Source organism: Mobula birostris, chromosome 2, assembly GCF_030028105.1.
Source record: "Mobula birostris isolate sMobBir1 chromosome 2, sMobBir1.hap1, whole genome shotgun sequence".
In the NCBI taxonomy this organism is placed as follows: Eukaryota; Metazoa; Chordata; class Chondrichthyes; order Myliobatiformes; family Myliobatidae; genus Mobula; species Mobula birostris.
The window spans coordinates 183,411,848-183,437,426 of record NC_092371.1 but is presented as its reverse complement, the minus strand read 5'-3'; the positions used below and the strand labels follow the sequence as shown (position 1 = coordinate 183,437,426).

Below are 25,579 nucleotides of genomic sequence, written 5' to 3'. Positions count from 1 at the left end.
GATAACAACAAACATGCTTCCTAAGGTAGCTTATTAAGCATCTCGAGTGAAAGGAAATAGCTTAAAAAATCCTTGAAATTTTGGATAAGTAAATAAAAAATCTGAACTATTAAATCAGCTGCCAGTAATGAAGGTTCGGAGAAGGAGATCCACCAGCAGTTTCCAATCCTCCAGCCTTCTCCTAACTTTACCAAGCCTCAGTTTTAAGAAGTTGTTGCTAAAATAAACAATGCCTGTCAGATCACAGATACATTTCCAGAGTTTGGCTGCAGCTGCTGGCCTAGGTGCTGAAGAGAGCTTGCACTGCGACTGGGGAAGCAGTAAAAGGTTCTCAGCAGCTGCAGCAGCCAGAGGAAAAAAAACAGCAAATGAGCAAAAACATGAGGCCAGTTCTATTCTAATGGAGAATGGAAACATTCTTTCCCCAGAATTTGCAAATATTGTGACATTAGCAGCCAGTCCTGGGAGTTGCTTGTTCTGCGATTTGTATGGTAGACAGGTGGGTGGTCTTATGTGCACTTTGAATAAAAGAATAATGCTGAGATTTTATAGGAAATATTGACTAAATAGGTATGTAACTTGGATGTGAAGATAAAAGTAGAAATGTGGAAAGTGCAAAACTTGAATATTTATTTGTGGAACCTAAAATACAATTGTTTTGCTTTGTTTATTTAAAAATAAATCTCATATGATGTACCAGATACTGTGCGCTACATCAGTGAGGTTAAAATAATGTTTAGCAGCAAATTTGTTTCTTTGAAATTCTCTGTGGTGCCTTTTGAGCTATTAGGAGATTTATGGTAGAACAGCTCTCCAGTGGATGCTGATTTTAGCTGATTATAAACATCGTGCCAGGCCCCCAAGGGTCCCTTCATTTTCCTGACACACTTGACTGCTGCCCCATTAACACTTCGTCTGTTATTGCAATATACCAATTTTAATTAGTATCATTGAATTTGGAGCTTGACATGAAAATAATGCCATATATATTTTTTGGTACAAATAACATGAGACTACTCTTACAGCCATCCCTCTTTGTTGTAAACAAAAGAAGTAAATAGGTATACTTTTATTTCTCTTCTTAAAACACATTATTTCCCTGGTTTAGATGTTATCTGACATTTTCCACAGAAAATGAACCTAGAGGAACACTGGTGAATCGGTATTTGTGGACTCACAGCTGCCGTGACTGGCTCAGAAGGGAAAAGTGTGGACCAAAGAAAAATCACGCCACTGAACAACTTCAGGTACCGAACCATCAAATGAAAGCCTTCTATGGAGACTTGGAGTTTTCTTCATTGCCCTAATATTTTTCTTTTTATAAAATATTGCTAACTACTGTGAGATTATTTGTAAACTCTTCTATTGAGTCTTCATGGCAATAAAGGATCTGTATTATTTTTGCATTCACTGCCACTAGGTGATTCATGGGTAAAAAGCCCCATTTGCCGTTCGATTAGGTGATGCATGTGCTGTTCCACTTGCTAAAAAAAAATCACACACATAAGTAGAATGAGCCTTTACAGAATAATGCAGTACCGATAATAAATGACGCTAGATAAATTGTAAAGTCAGAACAAGGTGGGAAGGGGATAAATCATATGCCTATCTATCTAGCTTTCTGTTTTTTAATCAACAGAAACTGTACAATGATGGACTAGCTGCTTTCAAATGTTGTAGACATTCAAAATACTACCTAATTTTTGGAAATAATCTCTTGATGCAATTTTTCAGTTGTTGGTTCTTTCATTATTTTCAATTATAATTTGATGAAAATTTTAAAATACTTCAAAAAATCATTGATGCACTTTTTGTGTAATTGATTGAAGCTTATAATAGGATATTTTTTAAAAAAACGATTAGAAAATAAATTCCAGCAAAATTATATATGTACATTAAATCAGCAACTAAATAGTTAACAGAAATAACACTTGTGCATGAAAAGGCAATGTAGTGTTTCTGTTGGTTGACAGGAAAATCCCAAGCAATGCTGCTTAACAGGGCAGTACACAGACATCCTTGCGGTGTAAATAATGGCTGTAATATTAAAACATTACCAAATTCCATTGAAAAGAGGGTAGTGAAAATATAGATACGTGCCATAAATAAATTAACTTACCATATCTTAAATGTCAGTAATCCATCATACTATTTTACTCACAGGTTGGATTTAATATTGTGTAGTATGCAGTGCAAACAAAAATGTTTTAATTTTTCTGTGAATTTAGTATATTTTCCATTGGCATCTTCTCTCTTCTCTGGTTCTGTTGTTTGCTTCTTTTGAATTAAGCTGCAAAGGAAAGCAAGGATGTGCAGCTAAAGCCTGATATATCCAAAAAGGGCAGAATATTGTTCTATTTTTCAAATGCCTTGCCCCAGACTCATGCGATGCTTCTAATTTGTATTGTTATCAACGTTCTTTTGATGGTATTATGGTAAATGCTCTGTCCCGATGTGGTGCATGGCTGTGTGGTCAATAAAAGCCTAAGATTCACAATTGCAGTGAGAGCACTCCAGCTTTTGAGCGTTCGGGAAAGAAGAACTTGACAGGCTTTCTGCTCTTGACTGCTATCCAGCCATGTCTACTGGAAAAGCATGCAGGTACCAGCTGGTGAAAAACATAGGCATCGCAGTTATTGGCAGTGAGGATCAAATCCTTACTCTGGATAAATATGGTCAAATTCTCCACCCGTACTAATACTCACCTAAACAATCTGAAGGTTTTCTAGGTAAGCATTTGCCTCTGGAATTATACAGAAGAATAATGTTATTGAAATATATAATTTAAACCAATATCCAATACTGGCTGTTCATTTTCCCTATATACTCGATCTGTATACTACCCTTTACTGAACATAGTCAGGGAAAGTAACAACCTTAGAACCTGATAACATTCATACTTTCTCTTGGAGAAGTGCAACTGAAATTCTGATGTAACATGAAATGGGGGAAATGGATTTCAACTGGGCAATGAATACTTATTTGGCAGGGAGCACTTGCATTTTTCATCACTAAATAAAACATCACAAGGGAAGACAAAGCTCAATGTGCCAGCTAGCGTGCTAATCCATTGTTGAAGAATGTCGTTCTACCACTCCTTGGCTTTGTTTACTCTTTTAAAGATTAATTTGCCCTTATTTTTTCGATCCCTTTCATTTAGTTTCCTTGCCTTATCCTCGTTGCCTATCCAAATGAAATAGCTATGCCTGACTGGCTTTAGATTAATGAGCCCTACTCTCATTCTGTGCAGCAGCACTCCCCTGTTGCACTGCACTTCCATACTAGTCTGCCTTAATTTTTCGGTGATTCTAATCACACACACCTTCCATGACGGTTGCCCTGATGTGATCAGCAAACTCTGCACAGGCCTGATTGATGGAGCAGGATCAATGTGCTGAATGGCCCACTCCTAATCTTCCTATGTTGGTACTTGGGGAATCATTGTATATGGTAACTGAAGCAGTTATCCTGTCTGCTTCAAGCCTTTTCTAATGTTGTATTTCCTTAGACTGCCAGGTGGTGCATAAGAATGAGTCAGACATCATACAGTTTGCAATTCTTTCCTCCCACTCTGTTTTTCATATACAGCATTTCCATATCACTGACACCTTGTTTGTTGGTGAGAATCTAGATGAAAAAAGTTCAAAGTCCCTGGGTAGTGTATACCTACCTATTCACGTTAATGTCTCGCACAATGTGATTTGGAGAGAATACTTCAATTTCATTCTTGTCATAAGTGAATGGGAGCCTCAATAGCCCATGACATGTTGTGGTTTCTGGACAGCAGGCACACTGCGGAAGCTTAGCCGTGGAAATCTTTGTAGGACAATGTTTATCAAGTGGCGGTCTGAGCAACTTCAAAATATCCAATTTAAATTTGTTTAACTATTCTTGAGTGGGTCAGAAGAGAAATAGGAAATATGAAGGAAATATGTATAGTAGGAGGTCTGCAGCCCCTTTATTATTTCCTTTTATCTTAAATGATTTAAAAATTGAAAATTTGGGTTGTTGATATGCTCTTTTACAGTCAAAATTTATGTTATGTCTTCAAAATCAAGTGCAGCATAAGAGATTACCAAAAACACTCAACTTGAAAGGGAATAATTAAATACCCAGTATTTTTGCTTTAACCTCAGAAAGGCAGTTGGGCAGTTAGAGAAAAATAGATTATATGAAAGTTACAATTGCTTAGAATTCCTGTGAGAGTTCTGAACTGCATCTTTAACTTAGAGTCATAGAGAAGTACAGCACAAAAGCAGGCCCTTCAGCCCATCTCCTCCATGCCAAACCACTTTAAACTTTCTACCCCATCAGCCTGCACCAGGACTATAGTTCTCAAAACCCCTACTATCCATGTACATATCTAAACTTCTCTCTTAAACATTGAAATTAAGCTCACCTGCACCACTTGTGCTGTCAGCTCATTCTCATGACCCTCTAAGTGAAGAAGTTTCCGCTCATCTTCCCCTTAAACTTCTCACCTTTCACTCTTAACCCATGATCTTTGGTTGTAGACCCACCAAACATCAGTAGAAAAAGCCTGCTTGCATCTATATCCCTTATTATTTTGTATACCTTTATCCAATCTCCTCTCAATCTTCTACATTCTGAAGAATACTGTTTTAACCTATTCAATCTTTCCTTATAAAGACCTTATGTGTATAAGGTCTTCCAGACCTGGCAACATCCTTGTAGATTTTCTCAGTACTCTTTCAACCTTATACACATCTTTCCTGCAGGTGTAGGTGACCAAAACTGCACACAATACTCCAAATTATGTCTCACCAACATCTTATACAATTTCAACATAACATCCTGTCTCCTATACTCAATATTTTGATTTTTGAAGGCCAATATGCCAAAAACTTTCTTTATTATTCTATTTACCTGTAATGCCACCTTCAACAAATTATGGACCTGTATTCCCTACCAAAGTGCAAAACCTCACACTTGTCTGCATTAAATTCAATCTGCCATTTTTCAGCCTATTTTTCCAGCTGATTCTGATCCCACTTTAAGTCAAGATAGCCTTCCTCACTGTCCACTACATCCCCAATCATGGTGACATCTGCAATTTTCTGATCCAATTAACCACAATATCATCCAGATCATTGATATAGATGACTAATAACATAGGACCCAGCACCGATCCATGTGGCACACTACTAGTCACTGACCTCCAGTCAGAGAGGCAACCTTCTACTACTGCACTCTAGCTTCTTCCACAAAGCCAATGTCTAATCCAATTTACTACCTCACCCTGAATGTTGAGCAACTGAACCTTCTTGAACAGCCTCCCATGTGGGACTTTATCTAGTGCCTTACTAAAGTCCATGTAGACAGCATCAACTTCATTGGCTGTTTGGCGAGGATCAAGAAGGTATAGTGACAATCCAGCAGAAGTCCTTAAATTAATAAATATACAGTAGATCATTTCATGACCATAAGAAACTGGCTGAAATTCTGTAAATTCCTGATTAATCTTTAAAATCAAATGCATTTTGAAATTAGTTACCTTATTTTTCTCTGTATCCCTATTTGTTGGTCTACTTTGGTCATTTTCAATAATGTGAGTTGCAAAGGAATTTTGCTTGTAGTTAAGCCACTCTATTATCATTGTTTATTATAAAACAAATAAGAGGAAATTGTTGTTTGTGTAGATCTATAACTTCTCATTCAATGATCAATTATTGGATGAATAAAGTAATTATAGCCGGCTGGTGGCGCAGTGACAGTGAACCTCCGAAGTGAAGGTTCCTGAGTTTGAATCTAGTCAGACTGCTCCCGGGCACGCTTTCTGTCCGTGCCGGGTTGAGTGTCGATCTCACAACTCCACCTCGTTTAAAAAAAAACTGCACTGTGAGAAGGGCGAGGAGGACCACTCACAGAACCTTTCCTCCAAGAAAACAACTTGGATAAAGTGGTCGCCGAGGTTCTGGCAAAGTATGGCACACAAAAAAAGTAATTATATCCCAGCTGTGGAATGCTGAGAATATTTGAAAATTTTGTTGATGTTGACTAGGTAGTAGGACTTCAGACTTGTGTACATTCCTGTTAAATTTTAGCAAAGGTAATCAGGTTTCAGTAATGTTTGCAACTATCAAAATCATGAACTAGTTGAAATCTAGTTGAACTAGGTTTTTTAAAATCTACTCCTCATCTCTTTTTTTCCAGTCCTACTGCAGGGTCTCGGCCTGAAATGTCGACTGTACCTTTTTCCGTAGGTGCTACCTGGCCAGCTGAGTTCCTCCAGCATTGTGTGTGTGTTAACTACTTGAAATTAATTAGTTAATGGGGAAGAAACCTTGAAAAAAATATAAGAAAGAACAAAATATAAGAACTGTTTTTGGACGCATGCCATTTGGCAGAAAATGCAAGAGGGCTTATTTTTTTATGTTTTATCTTTTAGTTATCTTTTTCATAGTTTATTTTATAGCGAACTTATTAGGATTTTATCTGAAGGATTAGATGTAAAAGATTGTAATTTAAATGATAAGCCATTAATGTGCTTACCTTTGGTGATTGTTAAATCTATTCAGTAATGTCATTTAGTAAGAGATGAGTATATTTCTTTCTGATTATTTTTCCTGCCAAGTTGTTAGTGCAGAAAATCCCACAAATGCAACTTCGGCATAATGTATTTGATGTCAGCCATGTTATGCCATTGGGATAAATCTCATTTGACCTTTTGTAGTACTGCATAAAGATCCTTCTTCTGTGCACGTGCATCAGTTTTCTTGTATTGTTTTTCTCCCAGTGGTCAGAAACTCCCCAAATTCTACTTCATTAAGAAAGTTTATGGTCCATCAGACTTCTAACCAATATTTCAGTAATGTAACTGAATTTTTAATTTAAAATAGAGAAAAAAACTTATCTCCTTAAAGTGTGCAAACATTTCATTTTACAGTGAAATAGCATCTGCAATTATTATTTGTGTATTTGTTCATGATGTATCCTTGTTTGCATTTTACACCTTGCATCTGGTGAAGCTATCTGTAGAAATCAGAATGATCTCTCAGGAAGATCTGAACTATCACACTGAGCCAGAGGCAACAGGAAAATTGACAACAAAATCAGCAGTATTCAATGGCTTACAAGTAAGGTGTCTGTGTGGTTTCCTCCATTACTAGACTAACACTTTTGGACTAGATAAGATACTTTATTTCTAGTACCATGGACAGTGCTTTATAGTGGTATCAACTTGCATAAAAGATCAAGCTTGGTATCGAGAGATGTGGAATCACAACTCCACACTGTGTGTCTTTTCTCATTTGAGTTTTAAACTCTTTTTCTGTTCTTTGGTCAGGAATTGCATTCACAACATGATGACAAGGACTTTTGAAACCTATGCCTGAACCTTCAAGTTCTAATTATCAGGACATTGTGACTTAAGTTTAATCCTGATAAAGTACATTAGCTAAATGCTGGCAGGCCAGATTGTTGTTCTTGGCTTTGTTATTAATGAAATGTTGCAGGTTATGTTTCAGGAACCCAGTCCTCTTTCCTGTCATAGTATCTGCATAAGTGAGGAGGTGTTCTCTCAAGTATGTAATTGGTGAGTGTGCGATGCATCTGGAAGCAAGATACTGCTAGATCACAAATTCTAGAATTCTAGAATTCTAGGGTTAAAGGCTAAATGGCTTTGGGTAGAAATGTCTAAATGACCTTGTGGAGGTTAGCCTAAACTGATGTTATTGTATTGACAGCATTCATCTTATGTGTAGATTAAAATAGCAAATAATTATTAAGAAATATCTCGTAGGGGATTAATGCCAAGCCGTTCATCTATAATTTTGATTCAATTGGTTTTGCCTGCTTGAAGCAAAACAACGATGCCTCTTACACAAAGGCTAATGAATGTCTAAGAAGGAAGGTAGATGTCTTCCATTTGGAATTTAGTAACATAGCAAAGAGAATGGGAGATAGTTTAGTATCCAGGAACTATTTGCTGGATCGAAGCGCAAATATCTAGCTAACAGCCAGTTGTAAATGATGTACAAAAAAAGAGAGCATAGGTCTGGAGCTATGGTTTGAAATGCTGATATATATTTAGATCCTAGAATTTTGGAAAGTTTGATGAAGTTGTACAATCAGGTGCCAAACTTCAGTGACGCAGGCTATTAGAGAAGAGGATAGGTACACAGGATAGATTTGAGATCCACCAATAGGAGTGCTTAAAGATTTACAAACATGCAACACACTCAAAAGTATTTGAAAACAGAACAACTTTTGAATCAATATAGACTAAACAGGGAAAGGTATCAGAAGTGTGAGAGATTGCATAAATTAATGGAGGCAAATTTCTTAAAATATTCTCCAGAACAACAAAAACATTAACTATATATTGGACCATCTAGACTTTCTCCGTGAGTGAACTATAAATGGTACAGGTACAACACAGATGTGGGTTAAAGAGGAATACAAAGGTGGGTGAGAGATCAGAACTTGGCAATAGATATGCTGCAATTGAAGATTTTTCTAATTAAGAAATAAATAAAAACATGGATTTTCTGTGGACAATTTAGATATGCTAATTAAGGTGCAGAATAAAATGACGATAATAATGGGAATCATGAGATCTGTTGTAAGTTCCCAACCTCAATGAACCAATGGGCACTGAAATATACTGTGGATTAGGAAGAAATTATTCATGCATTAATATGATTCTTTTGGGAATGGGCGTGTAGTCTACAATATCTGTTTTGAATTAACCATGAGCATCCTCTCGAACAAAGAAAAAACATTTTGTCTTAAAGTTAATTGTGGATGTTTTCATGGCTCAATTATTAAAGAATATAAAAGGGAAGTACAGCTGGTTTCTTTTGATTTTTGTCTAATGGACCAAGGAAACTTAAACAATCAAGGTTTATGTATCAGAATTTCAACATCTGAGGTTTTTTTGACATCAAGGTTTGCGAACATCTTAGGGACGATAAATAAATAATGCTGGAAAGACTCAGCATGCCATTCCACATCTGTTGGAAGAGAAAAAGAGTTAACATTTCAAGTCAAAGTCCCTTTGTTGGAATTGGAAAGGAAAGAAAAATAACTAACTTATATCTGTAAAAACATAGATTTATCTGGGGTAGCGATTTGGCTTTGTGCAGAGGACGTCATATCTTAGAAAATTGATTGAATTTCGTGAGGCAGGGATGAAGGTGCTTAAAGAGGGCAGAGCACCATGGTGTTGTATACATGGACTTTACCAAAGCTTTCAAAAATGTTCCTCTTAATAGGCTGATCAGCGAGGATCCATGGTACTTTAGTAGATTCAACTGAAAGAGAACAGAATGGTCATAGAAGGAAGTGCTGTTCCTTGAGTTTGCATTGGGACTCTATATTACAGTAGAGGAAGCCACAAATTGACAAGTCTGAGTGAGAGTGGGAGAGAAAGATAAAGTGGTAGGCAATGGGAAGGACAAGGTTGCTCTGCGGACGGAATGTAGGTGTAATAGAAAGTGATCATCAAGTCTATGTTTCTCCATTTGGGAATGGAGATCCCCTTTAAGACACCATGGAAATCCTCTTTGGGTCCCTGGCCAGTGAGAATGAAAGAAAATTGAAAGGGCAAGTTTAGATTGTCTGTGTTTGTAAAGAAAAGTAAGATAGTAGGTAAGAACAAATGAGCGAACCAGGGTGGCACAGTAGAGCAGGGGTTAGCGTATCACTTTACAATGTCTGCAATCACCACCCGGGTTTCAATTCTGACACTGCCTGTAATGAGTTTGTTCATTCTCCCCGTGGCCACTTGTGTTTTCTCTAGGTGCTTCGGTTTCCTCACACGTTCCAAAGACATACGGTTATTGTTAACGAGCTGTGGGCATACTATGTTGGACCTGGAAGTGTGGTGACAGCACAACCCTCGCTGGTTTTACTGCATGGTTAAATGTACATGTGACGAATTAAGCTAATCTCTTCTCAAAAAGGAGAGGGTAAAATGTGCCTGCTGGTGGAATCACTTTGAAGGTAGCAGAAATTGCAGGGAATGATCTATTGAACAGCAGGGATATAGAGCTAGAAGATAAGGACAACTCCATATTTGTTCTGTCCCAGAGGGAGGATGCGAGCACAGCAGAGTGGAAAATGAGTTATATGTGGTCAATGACTTTGTTAACAGCGCTAGAGGAAAAACCAGTGTTTAGGAAGAAGAACAAACTTTAGAGGCACCTGTACAGATGTCTTATCATTGAAGGGACTGGAAGAATGGAACAGAATCAGGGTGGTATGTAGAATAGTCAAGGTAACTGAAGGAGTCAGCCATCTTGTAATCAATGCCTGTAGGTAGTCTGTCTCCTTAGCTGAAAACATTAAGATCCAGCAAAGGAATGGAAGAGTTGGAGATTGACTATGTGAGGGCAGGGTGGAAATAAACAGAAAAAAAATAATGGAATTGTCGAATTCTACATGAGTATCATAGGTGGCAGCAATGCAGTCATCAATGTACCGGTAAAAGAGATGAATGCAAGGCTCATTATGATTGAAACAAACTACAAAAGGAACGTGATGAAGCTAGAGAAGATGCCAAAAAGATTCATAAGGTTGTAGCCTGGATTGGAGAGCTGAATTTTTGGGGGAGATTGGATAGATTGTTGTTTTTTTTTCACAAGCGCTAGAAAATCTGCAGATGCTGGAAATCCAAGCAACACACTCAAAATTCTGGAGGAACTCAGCAGTCCAGGAAGCATCTATGATAAAGAGTAAAGAGTCAATATTTTGGGCCAAGGCCCTTCACCAGGGCTAGAAAAAAAGATGAGGAAGAAGGTGGGGGGGAGGGGAGGAAGAAATACAAGGTGGCAAGTGATAGGTGAAACTGGGAGAGGAGGCAGAGATGAAGTAAAGAGCTGAGAAGTTGATTAGAGGAAGAGATACGGGCTGGAGGAGGGCTAATCTGATAGCAGAAGAAGAAAGAGAAGGGGAGGAGCACCAGAGGGAGGTGATGGGCAGGTAAGGAGATAAGGTGAGAGAGGGAAACAGGAAAGGTGAATGGCAAAAGGGGGAGGGGGTGCAATTACCGGAAGTTCGAGAAATTGATGTTCATGCCATCAGGTTGGAGGCTACCCACATGGGACATAAGGTGTTGCTTCTCCAACCTGAATTGCACCAGTAGAGGAGGCCATGGACTGACATGTTGGAATCAGAATGGCAAGTGGAATTAAAATGGGTGACGACCAGGAAATCCCGCATTTTCTGCTGGACGGAATATATGTGCTCAGTGAAGGGTCTCACCGATATACAGGAGGCCACACCAGCAGCACAGGATAGTGGAGATGACCCCAACTGATTTACCAATGAGGTGTTGTCGCATGTAGGACAGTTTGATGCCCTGAAGAGTAGTGAGGGAGCAGGTGTACGGGCAGGTGTGGCACCTGTTCCACTTACATGGATATGTACCAGGAGGGAGATCAGTGGGAAGGGAGTCGCGTAGGGACCCATCCCTGCAACAGCAGAAAGTAGGAAGGAGGGAAAGATGTACTTCATGGTGGGATCCTATTGGAGACTGCAGAAGTTATGGAGAATTATGTGCTAGACGGGGAGTCTACTTGGGTGGTAGGTGAGGACAAGAGGAACAATATCCCTGGTTATGGTGGCAAGAGGATGGGGTGAGGGCAGACATGCATGAAATGGAAGAGATGTGTGAGGACAGTTTTGATGGAGGAGGAAGGAAAGCCTCTTTCTTTGAAGAAGTACATCTCGTTAGTTCTGGAATGAAAAGCATCATCCTGAGAGCAGATGCGGTGGAGACAGAGGACTGAGGGAAAGGGAGTGTCATCTTTGCAAGTGTCAGGCTGTGAAAAGGTATAGTCCAGGCAGCTGTAATTATCAGTGGGTTTATAATATATAACAGTAGTTAGACTGTCTCCAGAGACAGAGACAAGAAGATCGAGAAAGGGGAGGGAGGTATCAGAAGTGGACCAAGTAACTTTGAGGGCAGGGTGGAAGTTGGAGGCAGGGGTGATGAAGTCTACTAGCTCAGCATGGGTGCAGGAAGCAGCACTAATGCAATTGTCAATGTAGTGTAGGAAGAGTTGAGGAGCAATACCAGTGTAAGCTCAGAACATGGACTGTTCCACGTAGCCAACAAAAAGGCAGGCATTGCTGCGACCCATAGTCACAGTCATACTTTATTGATCCCGAGGGAAATTGGCTCTTGTTACAGTTGCACCATAAATAATTAAATAGTAATAAAACCATAAATAATTAAATAGTAATATGTAAATAATGCCAGGAAATAAGTCCAGGACCAGCCTATTGGCTCAAGGTGTCTGACCCTCCAAGGGAGGAGTTGTAAAGTTTGATGGCCACAGGCAGGAATGACTTCCTATGACGCTCAGTGTTGCATCTTGGTGTAATGAGTCTCTGGCTGAATGTACTCCTGTGCCCAACCAGTCCATTATGTAGTGGATGGGAAATATTGACCAAGATGGCATGCAACTTGGACAGCATCCTCTTTTCAGACACCACCGTCAGAGAGTCCAGTTCCATCCCCACAACATCACTGGCCTTACGAATGAGTTTGTTGATTCTGTTGGTGTCTGCTACCCTCAGCCTGCTGCCCCAGCACACAACAGCAAATATGATAGCACTGGCCACCACAGACTCATAGAACATCCTCAGCATTGTCCAACAGATGTTAAAGGACCTCAGTCTCCTCAGAGATGGCTCTGACCCTTCTTGTAGACAGCCTTAGTGTTCTTTGACCAGTCCAGATTATTGTCAATTCGTATCCCCAGGTATTTGTAATCCTCCACCATGTCCACTTTGACCCTCTGGATGGAAACAGGGGTCACCGGTGCTTTAGCTCTCCACAGGTCTACCACCAGCTCCTTAGTCTTTTTCACGTTAAGCTGCAGATAATTCTGCTCACACCATGTGACAATGTTTCCCACTGTAGCCCTGTACTCAGCCTCATGCATCCAACTATGGCAGAGTCATCAGAAAACTTCTGAAGATGACAAGACTGTGCAGTAATTGAAGTCCGAGGTATAAATGGTGAAGATAAAGGAAGACAAGACTGCTGATCACTCTGTCTGACACACAGTGTTGCAAGCACATGTACTGTGGTCTGCCAATCAGCTAATCAAGAATCCATGACACTAGGAAAGCATCCACCTGCATCGCTGTCAGCTTCTCCCCCAGCAGAGCAGGGCGGATGGTGTTGAACGCACTGGAGAAGTCAAAAAACATGACCCTCACAGTGCTCGCTGGCTTGTCCAGGTGGGCGTAGACACGGTTCAGCAGGTAGACGATGGCATCCTCAACTCCTAGTCGGGGCTGGTAGGCGAACTGGGGGGGATCTAAGTGTGGCCTAACCATAGGCCGGAGTAGTTCCAGAACAAGTCTGTCCAGGGTCTTCATGATGTGGCAGGTCAATGCCACCAGTCTGTAGTCATTTAGGCCGCTGGGGCGCGGCGTCTTCGGCACAGGGACGAGGCAGGACGTCTTCCACAGTACAGGAACCCTCCGGAGACTCAGGCTCAGGTTGAAGACATGGCGAAGTACTCTACATAGCTGAGGGGCACAGGCTTTGAGCACCTTGGTACTGACACCATCTGGGCTGCAGCCTTGCTTGGGTTGAGACGTTTCAGCTGTCTTCTCGCCTGTTCAGCTGTGAAGCCCACCATGGTGGTTTCGTGTGGGGAAGGGGTATAGTCATGAGAGCAGGGTGGGGGACTGTGAGGAGGGGTAGGAGGGGAGAGTGGAATATGTGTTGGTTGGGGGTCAACAATGGATGACTCATGTGGGGGATGGGCAGGGGCCACAAAGTCAGATCTGTTAAAGAACAGGTTAAGTTCGTTGGCCCTGTCCACACTGCCTTCAGCTCCTCTGTTGCTAGTTTGCCGGGACCCAGTGATGGTCCTCATCCCACTCCAGACCTCTCTCATGTTGTTCTGCTAGAGTTTCCACTCAAGCTTCCTCCTATACATGTCTTTAGCCTCCCTGATCCTGGCTTTCAGGTCCCTCCCTATTTCCATCTCTAAACATAGAAACATAGAAAATAGGTGCAGGAGTAGGCCATTCGGCCCTTCGAGCCTGCACCGCCATTCAGTATGATCATGGCTGATCATCCAATTCAGAACCCTGTACCAGCCTTCCTCCATACCCCCTGATCCCTTTAGCCACAAGGGCCATATCTAGCTCCCTCTTAAATATAGCCAATGAACTGGCCTCAACTGTTTCCTGTGGCAGAGAATTCCACAGATTCACCACTCTCTGCGTGAAGAAGTTTTTCCTAATCTCAGTCCTAAAAGGCTTCCCCTTTATCCTCAAACTGTGACGTCTCGTTCTGGACTCCCCCAACATCGGGAACAATCTTCCTGCATCTAGCCTGTCCAACCCCTTAAGGATTTTATACACTTCAATAAGATCCCCCCTCAATCTTCTAAATTCCAGCGGGTATAAGCCTAGTCGATCCAGTCTTTCATCATATGAAAGCCCTGCCATCCCAGGAATCAATCTGGTGAACCTTCTTTCTACTCCCTTTATGGCAAGGATGTCTTTCCTCAGATTAGGAGACCAAAACTGCTCACAATACTCCAGGTGTGATCTCACCAAGGCCTTGTACAACTGCAGTTGTACCTCCCTGCTCCTTTACTCGAAAACGCCCTCTTTTTAGCGTTCAGGATGTCCTTAATGTCCTTTGTCACTCATGGCTTGTTATTTGAATAACAAAGGACAGCTCTTGTCGGAACATTGCAGTCCACACAGAAGTTGATGTAATCAGTGATGCACTCTGTGAGCCCATCAATATCCTCTCCATGTGGCTCACAGAGTGCCTGCCAGTCTGTCACCTCAAAACAACCCTGGAGCGCCTCATAAGCCTCCTCCGACCATTTCCTCACTGTCCTCGAGGACAGTGTAGGCCATACAAGTGCCCATAAGTACACCGTTGGTTTAAAGGAAGTGGCATGAGCCAAAGGAAATATTATTGCGAGTGAGGACCAGTTCTGCCAGACAGAACTCCCCTGGAGAGGAGGAGGCTGAGAAATGAGAGCTGAGAACATCTGCTCTTTGCCTTCAAGGTGACATGATGGAGATATATAAAATTATGAGGGTCATAGATGGGAAAGATAACCAATGACTGATTCCCGTGACAGCGAGTGTATAAAGCTAATGGGCATTGGAATAAGGTGAGAGGAAGGAGTTTCTGAGAAGTAAAAGTAAAATTCTCATGCCATAAGTGGAATGAGCTGCCATAGGAGATAGGGGAGGTAGAAACAGTAACATTTCAGAGGTATTTTGACATTCAGTGAGAGAGAGGGGGAAAGGGAGTGGGAAGTGGGAGAGGGAGAGAATAAGCCTAATGGCCAGTTTAGACTCTCTTTCTGTTTCTGTGCTGTACAAAGATTGTTCTACGTGACCCATAAAAAGACAAGCATTGTTTGGTACAAAGTTGACCAGATAACCTTTTTACAACTTTTTCCCTTGGTTATCCTGGTTTTACCCTATCAGTGGCCCTATCTCCTTCCCCCATCTGTACTGCAGCAGAACAAGTCTCTTTTGACTCCTGGAGATAATAGACTGAAGATGCTGGAATCTGGAGCTACAGACAATTTGTTGAAAGAACTTAGCAGATCGGACAGCATCTGTAGGAGGTTAGGAATTGTCAATAGTTTGGGTTGAAACCCTACATCATGACTGAGAGAAGAGAAGTGAGATGGTCTATTCAAAGAGGAGAAGGGGAGTGTGAGAAAAGAGCTGAAAGTGATTGGCAGACAGAAGAGTAAGATGTCAGGCAGGTAGGGATGGGAGAGAAGGGGTAGAGTTCAGAGACAGTGACAGATGAAGCAGACAAAGAGAGGAAAAAGAGGAAAAGATACAAGAAAAATGGAGAAAAGTGGGGTGGAGGGGCAAATGTAATCTCCTTTCCCCATTTTTTGCCTCCTTTCATCTCTTTCCCACTTCCAATAAGGAAGTATGACCTGAAACGTTGACTATTTCTCTTTCTACAGATGCAGAATGACTTGAATATTTTCAGCATTTTCTGTTTCTATGTTAGACTCTCTGCATCCGCAGTTTTTATGATTTTCTCTTGGGGACAATATATGTACTTAAGAAAATATTTAAAACGTTTTAAAAAATGTCATTAAGAACATACTTACGGGACTGGGACTATTTCCACTGAAGAAGTAGTTTAGTAAATATTTTTAAAGTTTTTAAGACTTTGATATGTTAATTGACATTGCTTAACTTGACACATGAAGTTCTTCTGTACCTGCTCTGCCAGTAAAACTTTAGCAGACACTGCATTTGGACATAAGAAAAAAAGCAGTCTGCTTAACCTGTATCCACTGTTTAACGGCTGGTGCAGGAAGGATTTTGAGGGAATTTAGCTAAAAATTCTCTTATCATTCAGAGAATAGAAATGAGAAGAATTCAATGGAGCTGGACAGGGCTGCATTTTTAGGAAGGTGAAGCTTGGAGGAGATCAATTCATGTCATTGGTTGAGAAATACAGCAGAATTCAATGAAGTCCTATGTTGACAAAAAAGTTATCATGCAAAATAGAGGGAATTCTTCAGATATGACCTCCCAGGTTCAAAGACTTGTAAGAGGTTTATTACACAGGATGAGCCAAGATTGTCCATCACTCACCCCAACCATGAGCAATCCAAAAATTAAGCATATCTCCTTGATCTCTCCATATGACCCTGCATCTTCCTGACCTGTATGTAATTGTCCACTCTGTTAGAAACTGATGCAATATAATCACCCGGGGAAATCATTTCAACTGGTTAGTTAATTTCTCTTATTTTCAATCTTGTAAATTCAGTCATTCATTACTGACTTCCCCACCAGAAGGAATAATCTTCCTCAGTTTAACATGTCAAACAAGCAATAATTTTATATATATTCATTTAATTTATTACTTGATTTCTCTGTTTTAGTGGAAGTAATTACAGCATCTCAAGTAAGCTTTTCATCACCAACACATAATTTGGATGAGCATATGATGAACCATAGATAGTACTGATAAATGTTTTTGAGATCGTATTGATATATGGGGTCCAGGGGCCTCCTAATACTACATGGGTTGTTTGTAAGTTGGATTTTAAAAAATATTAAGATAAAGTACAAAATAGGTCCTTCTGGTACTTTGAGAAGTGATGCCCAACAATCCCTCGATTTAATCCTGACCTAATTACGGGACAATTTACAATGACCAATTAACCTACCAACTGATATGTCTTTGAACTGTGGGAGGAAACTGGAGCACCTGGAGGAAATGCATGCAGTCACGGGGAGAACATATAAACACCTTACAGGCAGTGGTGAGAAATGAACCTGAGTTGCCTGTATTGTAAAGCATTGTGCTAACTCTATACTACCATTTAATGTATAAAAATGGAAAAGTGGACCGATTTCTGAACCTTGAACAATACTCATCTTCTGCTCAACATACACAAAATGCTGGTGGAACGCAGCAGGCCAGGCAGCATCTATAGGAAGAGGTACAGTCGACGTTTTGGGCCGAGACCCTTCGTCAGGACTAACTGAAAGAAGAGATAGTAAGAGATTTGAAAGTGGGAGGGGGAGGGGGAGATCCAAAATGATAGGAGAAGACAGGAGGGTGAGGGATGGAGCTAAGAGCTGGAAAGTTGATTGGCAAGGCTGGAGAAGGGAGAGGATCATGGGAAGGGAGGCCTAGGGGGAAGAAAGGGGGAGGGGAGCATCAGAGGAAGATATAGTGAGAGGGACAGAGGGAGAAAAAAGAGAAAGAAAGAAGGGGGGGATAAATAAATAAATAAAACAATAAATAAATAATGGATGGGGTACGAGGGGGTGGTGGGGCATTAATGGAAGTTAGAGAAGTCAACGTTCATGCCATCAGATTGGAGGCTACCCAGATGGAATATGAGGTGTTGTTCCTCCAACCTGAGTGTGGCTTCATCTTGACAGTAGAGGAAGCCATGGATAGGCATATCAGAATGGGAATGGGACATGGAATTAAAATGTGTGGCCATTGGGAGATCCTGCTTTCTCTGGTGGACAGAGCATAGGTGTTCAGGGAAATGGTCTCCCAGTCTGCGTCAGGTCTCACCAATATATAGAAGGCCGCATCGGGAGCACCGGACGCAGTATATCACACCAGCTGACTCACAGGTGAAGTGTCACCTCACCTGGAAGGACTGTCTGGGGCCCTGAATGGTGGTGAGGGAGGAAGTGTAAGGGCATGTGTAGCACTTGTTCTGCTTACACGGATAAGTGCCAGGAGGGAGATCGGTGGGGAGGGATGGGGGGGGGGTGAATGGACAAGGGAGTCACGTAGGGAGCAATCCCTGCGGAAAGCAGAATGGTGGGGTATGGAAAGATGTGCTTGGTGGTGGGATCCCATTGGAGGTGGTGGAAGTTACGGAGAATAATATGTTGGACCCGGAGGCTGGTGGGGTGTTAGGTGAGGACCAGGGGAACCCTATTCCTAGTGGGGTGGCAGGAGGATGGGATGAGAGCAGATGTGCGTGAAATGGGAGAGATGCGTTTGAGAGCAGAATTGATGGTGGAGGAAGGCCCTTTTCTTTAAAAAAAAAGGAAGACATCCTGGAATGAAAAGCCTCATCCTGAGAGCAGATGCAGCGGAGACGGAGGAATTGCGAGAAGGGGATGGCATTTTTGCAAGAGATAGGGTGGGAAGAGGAATAGTCCAGGTCGCTGTGAGAGTCCGTAGGTTTATAGTAGACATCAGTAGGTAAGCTGTCCCCAGGGATAGAGACAGAAAGATCAAGAAAGGGGAGGGAGGTGTCGGAAATGGACCAGGTAGATTTGAGGGCAGGGTGAAAGTTGGAGGCAAAGTTAATGAAATCAATGAGCTCAGTATGCATGCAGGAAGCAGCACCAATGCAGTCATCGGTGTAGCGAAGGAAAAGTGGGGGACAGATACCAGTATAGGCTTGGAACATGGATTGTTCCACAAAGCCAACGAAAAGGCAGGCATAGCTGGGACCCATACGGGTGCCCATGGCTACACCTTTAGTTTGGAGTGAGTGGAAGGAGCCAAAGGAGAAATTATTAAGGGTAAGGACTAATTCCGCTAGATGGAGGAGAGTGGTGATAGAGGGGAACTGGTTAGGTCTGGAATCATCTCTTGCTCCTTTATTTTTAAGTTATAGAGGTGAGTCAAGGGTTGGATAGTCAGCCTGCTGACTGGAAGTGACTTGGCATATGAAATGTGCTACAAAAGCTGTCAATCTCTGACAAAATTTGGTTTACAAATTGTAAAATGATCAACTGGATCTTAAAGACTTGAAGAAATCTAACAAGAGAGTCAAGGCTGGCTGAAGGAGAGAAAACTAAATGAGCAAATGAAGAAATGGGTGAAGATGCAGAAAATTTCCCCCAAAAAGTGGAAAACTGAGGTTTGGAATGAATGAGGACTCCTATGAAAAAGTATTCGAGAAAATGGGGAATAAAGAAATATACTGTATTGTATAGGACTGAAATTCTCTCAAAGGTGTGGCAAAGCAGAGAGTGTACAGTATGTGTTGGGTGATATCTTCCAACATTTAATAGAACACCACATAGAATAGAATGAATCAAATATATTCCAATTGTTTAATAAAGGACACAGAGAAGACAAATAGCCTGGTAGGGAAAATGCTGGAATTTACTATTGAGGAAGTGGTAACAGGGCACTTTAAACATAATAATAAGATATGACAGAAGCAGTGTCAAATTTAGAAAGGCAAAGCATGTTTGAATAAATAAGGGGGAGCTCACTTGAAATGTGTGTCTGGACTTCTTAGAATTGATAAGGTGACATTCAAGAGATTATTGATCAAGATCAAAGGACATGGTTTGGGGTTATTTCAAAGATCAAAGTTCAAAGTAAATTTATTATCAGAGTACAGACATATACTATCTTGAGATTAATTTTCTTGAAGGCATTCACAGCAGAACAGAGAAATACAATAGAATCAATGAAATCCTACACACAAAGCAAGGACTGACAAATAATCAATGTGAAAAAGAAGTGAAATTGAGGAAATGAAAGAAAATAAATAAGTAAATAAACAAACAAACAAATAAATCTTGAGGACATGAGTTGTAGACTTCTTCAAAGTGAGCCTATAGATTGTAGAATCAGTTCAGATTTGAGATGAGTTAAGTTATCCATGCAGGTTGGTGGGTATTAACTGTTAACTGTTATAACTAAGAACTTCCTGAACCTGATATTGTGGGACCTGAGGCCCCTGTACTTCCTTCTCAATGCAGCAGTAACAAGAAAGCTTGGCCTGGATGTTGGGGTCCTTAATGATGAATGATGCTTTCTTGTAGCAGAGCTCCTTGTAGACATGCTCAATGATGGGGAAGTGTGGACTGAGAATTGCTTAATGAATAATAAGGTCAGAATGACTAAGTCAATTTCAGACCAGGAGGCTGAAAGTAGTGGACCAAGTGTAGGACCACCAGGTTTACTGATGGTAGAAATTGATGTGTATAAATAAATAAAAAATTAAAAACCAGGTGGCAATGTAAGTTGGAGGATCTTGCAAAGAAGTTTAATGGAGATAGGTTGAGTAAATGGTGAACAGGTTGAGTGAATGGCTAAGAATACAACAAATATAATATGATCTTGGAAAATGTTTGATCATTCACTTTGGTAGAGAAAATGCAAATAAGTCCGTACAGTACGTAAGTAGACCACTTAGACCTCAATATCTACCTCAACCATCAAGTACCTATCTATATTGAACCCATTTAGTAGTACTTGGTCCTATCTTGCTATGCCTTTAAAATGTGACAGATTTTCAGACTTTTGATTATTTGGAAGGTTTTGATGTTCAAAGAAATCCTGATATAACTTTACACAAATCACTCAAAGTTAGCATGCATGGACTGAAAACATTTCAGAAGTCATGAGTAGAGATGACATGCTCTAATTACACAAGGCCCTAGTGACACAGCACTTGGAATATTGTGTGCAAGTCTGGTCTTCCTACCTTATATTGCTCTTATAGCTTTGAAGAAGGCCTTCAGCCTATGCTGATTCTTAGAGCAATCCTATCTATATCATTCCCTGCAATCCATTTATCTCGCATGCCTCCTGATTTTGCAACATGTACCTACACCAAGGGTAATTTAGAGTGATAGGAACGCACACAAAATGCAGGAGGAACTCAGCAGGCCAAGCAGCATCTATTGAAGGGAGTAAACAGTCAATATTTTGGACCAAGACCCTTCACTAGCATGTTGTGTGTATTGCTTTGGATTTCCCGCATCTGCAGATTTTCTCAGGTTTGTGATTTAGAATGGCAAATTAATCTTCCAAACTGTATCTGTTTAGAATGTGAGAGGAAAACCCATGCAGTCTCATGAGAATATGCAAACTCCACGTAGAAAGTCCAGATTGGTCAGAATCAAGTTCCAGTCACTGGAGCCATAAGGAAGGATATACCTGTGATAGAGGAAAGCAATGAAGGGTCATTGTCAAACACGAGAAAATCTGCTTGTCAATCAACTTCCCAGCTCTTGGCTTCATCCCTCCCCCTCCTGTCTTCTCCTATCATTTCTGGTCTCCTCCTCCCCCTCACACTTTCAAATCTCTTACAGTCTCTTTTTTTCCGTTAGTCCTGACGAAGGGTCTCGACCCGAAATGTCGACTGTACTTCTTCCTATAGATGCTGCCTGGCCTGCTGCGTTCACCAGCATTTTGTATGTGTTGAAGGACATTGGATTGATTCTGGAATGATGGCATTAGGTGATCAAATAGACTGGGCCAGTATTGTCCTGAATGTATAACAATGAAAGGTAATCTCAATGGAACATGAAATACTTATTAGTTTTAACAATTCTGGGGATAGTATTTCCCTTGGTTGGAATGGCTAGATCCAATGGTAATCAGGTGATTAATTAAGCAGGCAGCAAATTAGAACAAAAATAAGAGGACATTTTGTCACCCAAAATATAGAGAATATTCAGCATTCTCTACCCAAGAGGGCTGTAGAGGCACAGTTGTTAAATATGTTGTATACAGAAATAAATGAATTAGTAGATACCAAAGAAGTTAAGAATGTGAAGGTAGGGCAGGAAAGCAAAACTGAGAAAAATATCAGCCAGGATCGTATTGAATGACACTCCTGCATTTGTTTCTTATACTCTGAATCACATGGCGGGCCAAGAGAGTTTCCTCCATCTCTTGAGATTTCCTCATGTCAAACACTTATCTCTTACAACACGCTGGAGGAACTCAGGAGGTCAGGCAGCATCCTTGGAAATAATCAGTCAACGTTTCCGGCTGGAACCCTTCATCAGGACTGAAGTGGGAACGGGCAGAGGCCCTATAACGAAGGTGGGGGGGGAGGGTGGAAAGGAGAAGGCTGGAAGGTTCCAGTTGAAAAACCAGTAAGAAGAAAGATAAAGGGGTGGGGGAGGGGAAGCACCTCTTCAATAACTTCCAGTTCCCTGGTCCCGACCACTTCATTTTCACTGTGGATGTCCAGTCGTTATCCACCTCCATTCCCCATCAAGAAGGCCTCAAATCCCTCTGCTACTTTCTGGACAATAGACCTCACCAGTTCCCCACCACCACTACCCTCCTCTGGTTGGCGGAACTGGTACTCACACTTAATAATTTCTCTTTTGGCTCTTCCCACTTTCTTCAGACCAAGGGTGTAGCTATGGGCACTCACATAGGCCCCAGCTACGCCAGCCTCTTCGTTGGCTATGTGGAACAGTCTGTGCTCCAAACCTATAATGGTACTGCTCCCCAACTTTTCCTTCACTACATTGACAACTACACTGGTGCTGCTTCCCGCACCCATGTTGAGCTCGTCAATTTCATCAACTTTGCTTCAAACTTCCATCCAGCCCTCAAATTCACTTGGTCTATCTCGGACACTTCTCTCCCCTTTCTCAATCTCTTGGTCTCCATCTCTGGAGACAGACTGTCCACTGACATCTTCTACAAGCCCACTGACTCTCATAACTACCTTGACTATACCTGTTCCCACCCCGCCACATGCAAAGATGCAATTCCCTATTCCCAGTTGCTCCGTCTCCACCACATCTGCTCCGAGGATGAGGTTTTCCGTTCCAGGACATCTCAAATGTCCTCTTTCTTTAAGGATCGTGGTTTCCCTTCTGCCGTCATCAATGATGCCCTCACCCGCATCTCCTCCAGTTCCCACACTTCGGCCCTCACCCCATCCTTCCGCCACCACAACAGGGACAGAGTTCCCCTTGTCCTCACCTACCACCCCACCAGCCTCCGGATCCAGCACATTATCCTCCGCAACTTCTCCCACCTTCAACAGGACCCCACCACTAAGCACACCTTTCCCTCTCCACCCCTCTCCACTTTCCACAGGGATTGATCCCTCTGCGACTCCTTGGTCCACACGTCCCTCCCCACGGATCTCCCACTCGGCACTTATCCCTATAAGCGTAAGTGCTACATCTGTCCAAACATCTCCTCTCTTGCCACCATTCAGGACCCCAAACAGTCCTTCCAGGTGAGGCAACACTTCACTTGTGAGTCTGTTGGGGTCATCTATTGCATCTGGTGCTCCTGGTGTGGCCTCCTCTACATCGGTGAAACCCGACGCAGATTGGAGGACCACTTCGTCGAGTACCTCTGCTCTGTCTGCCACAATAGACAGGATCTCCCTGATGCCACCCACCTCAACTCTGCTTCCCATTCCCATTCGGATACGTCCATACATGGCCTCCTCTATTGCCATGATGAGGCTAAACTCAGGTTGGAGGAGCAACGCCTCATATACCGTCTGGGTAGTCTCCAGCCCCTTGGTATGAACATCAAATACTCCAACTTCCCTCCACCCTCCCTTCCCCTATCCTAGTTTCACTCTGCCCCCTCCCCCAGCTGCCTACTACCTCCCTTATGGTTCCGCCTCCTTCTACTGCCCATTGTGTTTCCCCTTTTCCTTCTTCACCTTTCCTGCCTATCACCTCCCTGCTTCCCCTCCCACACCCCTTTATCTTTCCCCTTACTGGTTTTCCACCTGGAACCTACCAGCCTTCTCCTTCCCACCCTCCCCCCACCTTCTTTATAGGGCCTCTGCCCCTTTCCTCTTCAGTCCTGAAGAAGGGTTCCGGCCCGAAAGGTTGACTGATCATTTCCACAGATGCTGCCCGACCTGCTGAGTTCCTCCAGTGTGTTGTGAGTGTTGCTTTGACCCCAGCATCTGCAGAGTATTTTGTGTTTACTTATCTCTTACAGTGGCTCCCAAGAATGGATGTTGACCCTGTTTTAAATTGATATTGTGATCTATCTGTTAGTAACAGCAATCCAACTAACTTTTCCAATCCAAACTCCAAAGATGTATTGAAAAATTTGATATCTCTCTCTGATGGCTGATCGGGTCTAAATGATATAAGACTTACAAGGGATATTAGATCAATGCAAAATTATAGTTTTTTTTAAACAATTACAGCCATTGAAACCACTAGTGAATAACCCCATTCATGTGCATTCCTACTTGTTTCCAAAGCCAATAATGCATTTAACCAATTCTATTTTGCATGCTTCAGTCTTTTGGGAAAGAGATGCTAAGCAGAATTTATTTCTATTAGTTCTGTGGAAAGAATTATTTAGTTTTCGAAGGAAAGTCTTATTATTCAGAAAAACAGGAAGATACAGTATATGAAACACAACAATAATTATTGACAAAGTGATAGAGCTAGAAAGAGGAAGAAAAAATAGATAGCCACCACTTCCCCAAGAACCTAAAGGACCTTTGACCCTCACTTTTTTTTTTAATGAATGCAACTTAGAAAGCATTCTATTCAGATGCATTATGGTTTAGTCTAGCAACTGCTCTGCCTGAAACTCCAAGAAACTGCAGAGTTGCATACACACATCAGCATATAATGGAAACCAGCTTCTCATAGGCTCTTCCTGACGAAGGGTCTCGGCCCGAAACGTCGACTGTGCTTCTTCCTATGGATGCTGTCTGGCCTGCTGCGTTCCACCAGCATTTTCTGTGTGTTGCTATACTGTTGTCTAGCTACTTTTCAAGCTGGAAAAGTATGCCTTGATGACCGTCAGGTCTAAATGTTGGGAGCACAAGTCTTATGCTGCATGTTTGTGACCTGTGTGTGAGTACATTGGCTATAATTCCACAGTTTCTAAATGATACAAATCTCAATCATTTAGTAACCAATGAAGAGGATTATATTGGACTTTTGACTAAAATGCCAGACCGACAATATAGGCTGACGTATAGATGATGAAGTTCAATCTAGAACAGTGTGAAGTGATTTATTTTGGTCGTGGAAATACGATGAGGCAATGTAAGCTAAAAGATAAAATTATTGGAGTAGTTATTCAAACCTTTGAAATTGTTACCGTTACTACCAAAGAATACCGCGTTAGGGAACTGGAGCCGCAGCTCGATGACCTTCGTCTGGTCAGGGAGAGTGAGGAGTTGATAGAGAGGAGTTACAGGCAGGCGGTCACACCAGGGCCACGGGAGGCAGACAAGTGGGTCACGGCTAGGAGGGGGAAGAGGAAGAGTCTAGTAATAGAGAGTACCCCAGTGGCTGTGGCCCTTGACAATAGGTACTCCTGTTTGAGTACTGTTGGGGGGGACAGCTTACCTGGGGGAAGCGACAGTGGCCGTGC

At 41.8% G+C, this 25,579-nt stretch overlaps 1 protein-coding gene across 1 annotated transcript in view; it reads left to right on the top strand.

Moving 5' to 3' along the window:
* Window positions 1–1,201: 1,201 nt before the first annotated feature.
* Window positions 1,202–25,579, top strand: part of LOC140209840 (myelin transcription factor 1-like protein) — a 354,336-nt gene continuing 329,958 nt past the window's right edge. The window contains exon 1 of the mRNA XM_072278399.1: window positions 1,202–1,247. The gene's annotated coding sequence lies outside the window, so the exon portion shown is untranslated. The remainder of the gene's footprint in view (window positions 1,248–25,579) is intronic.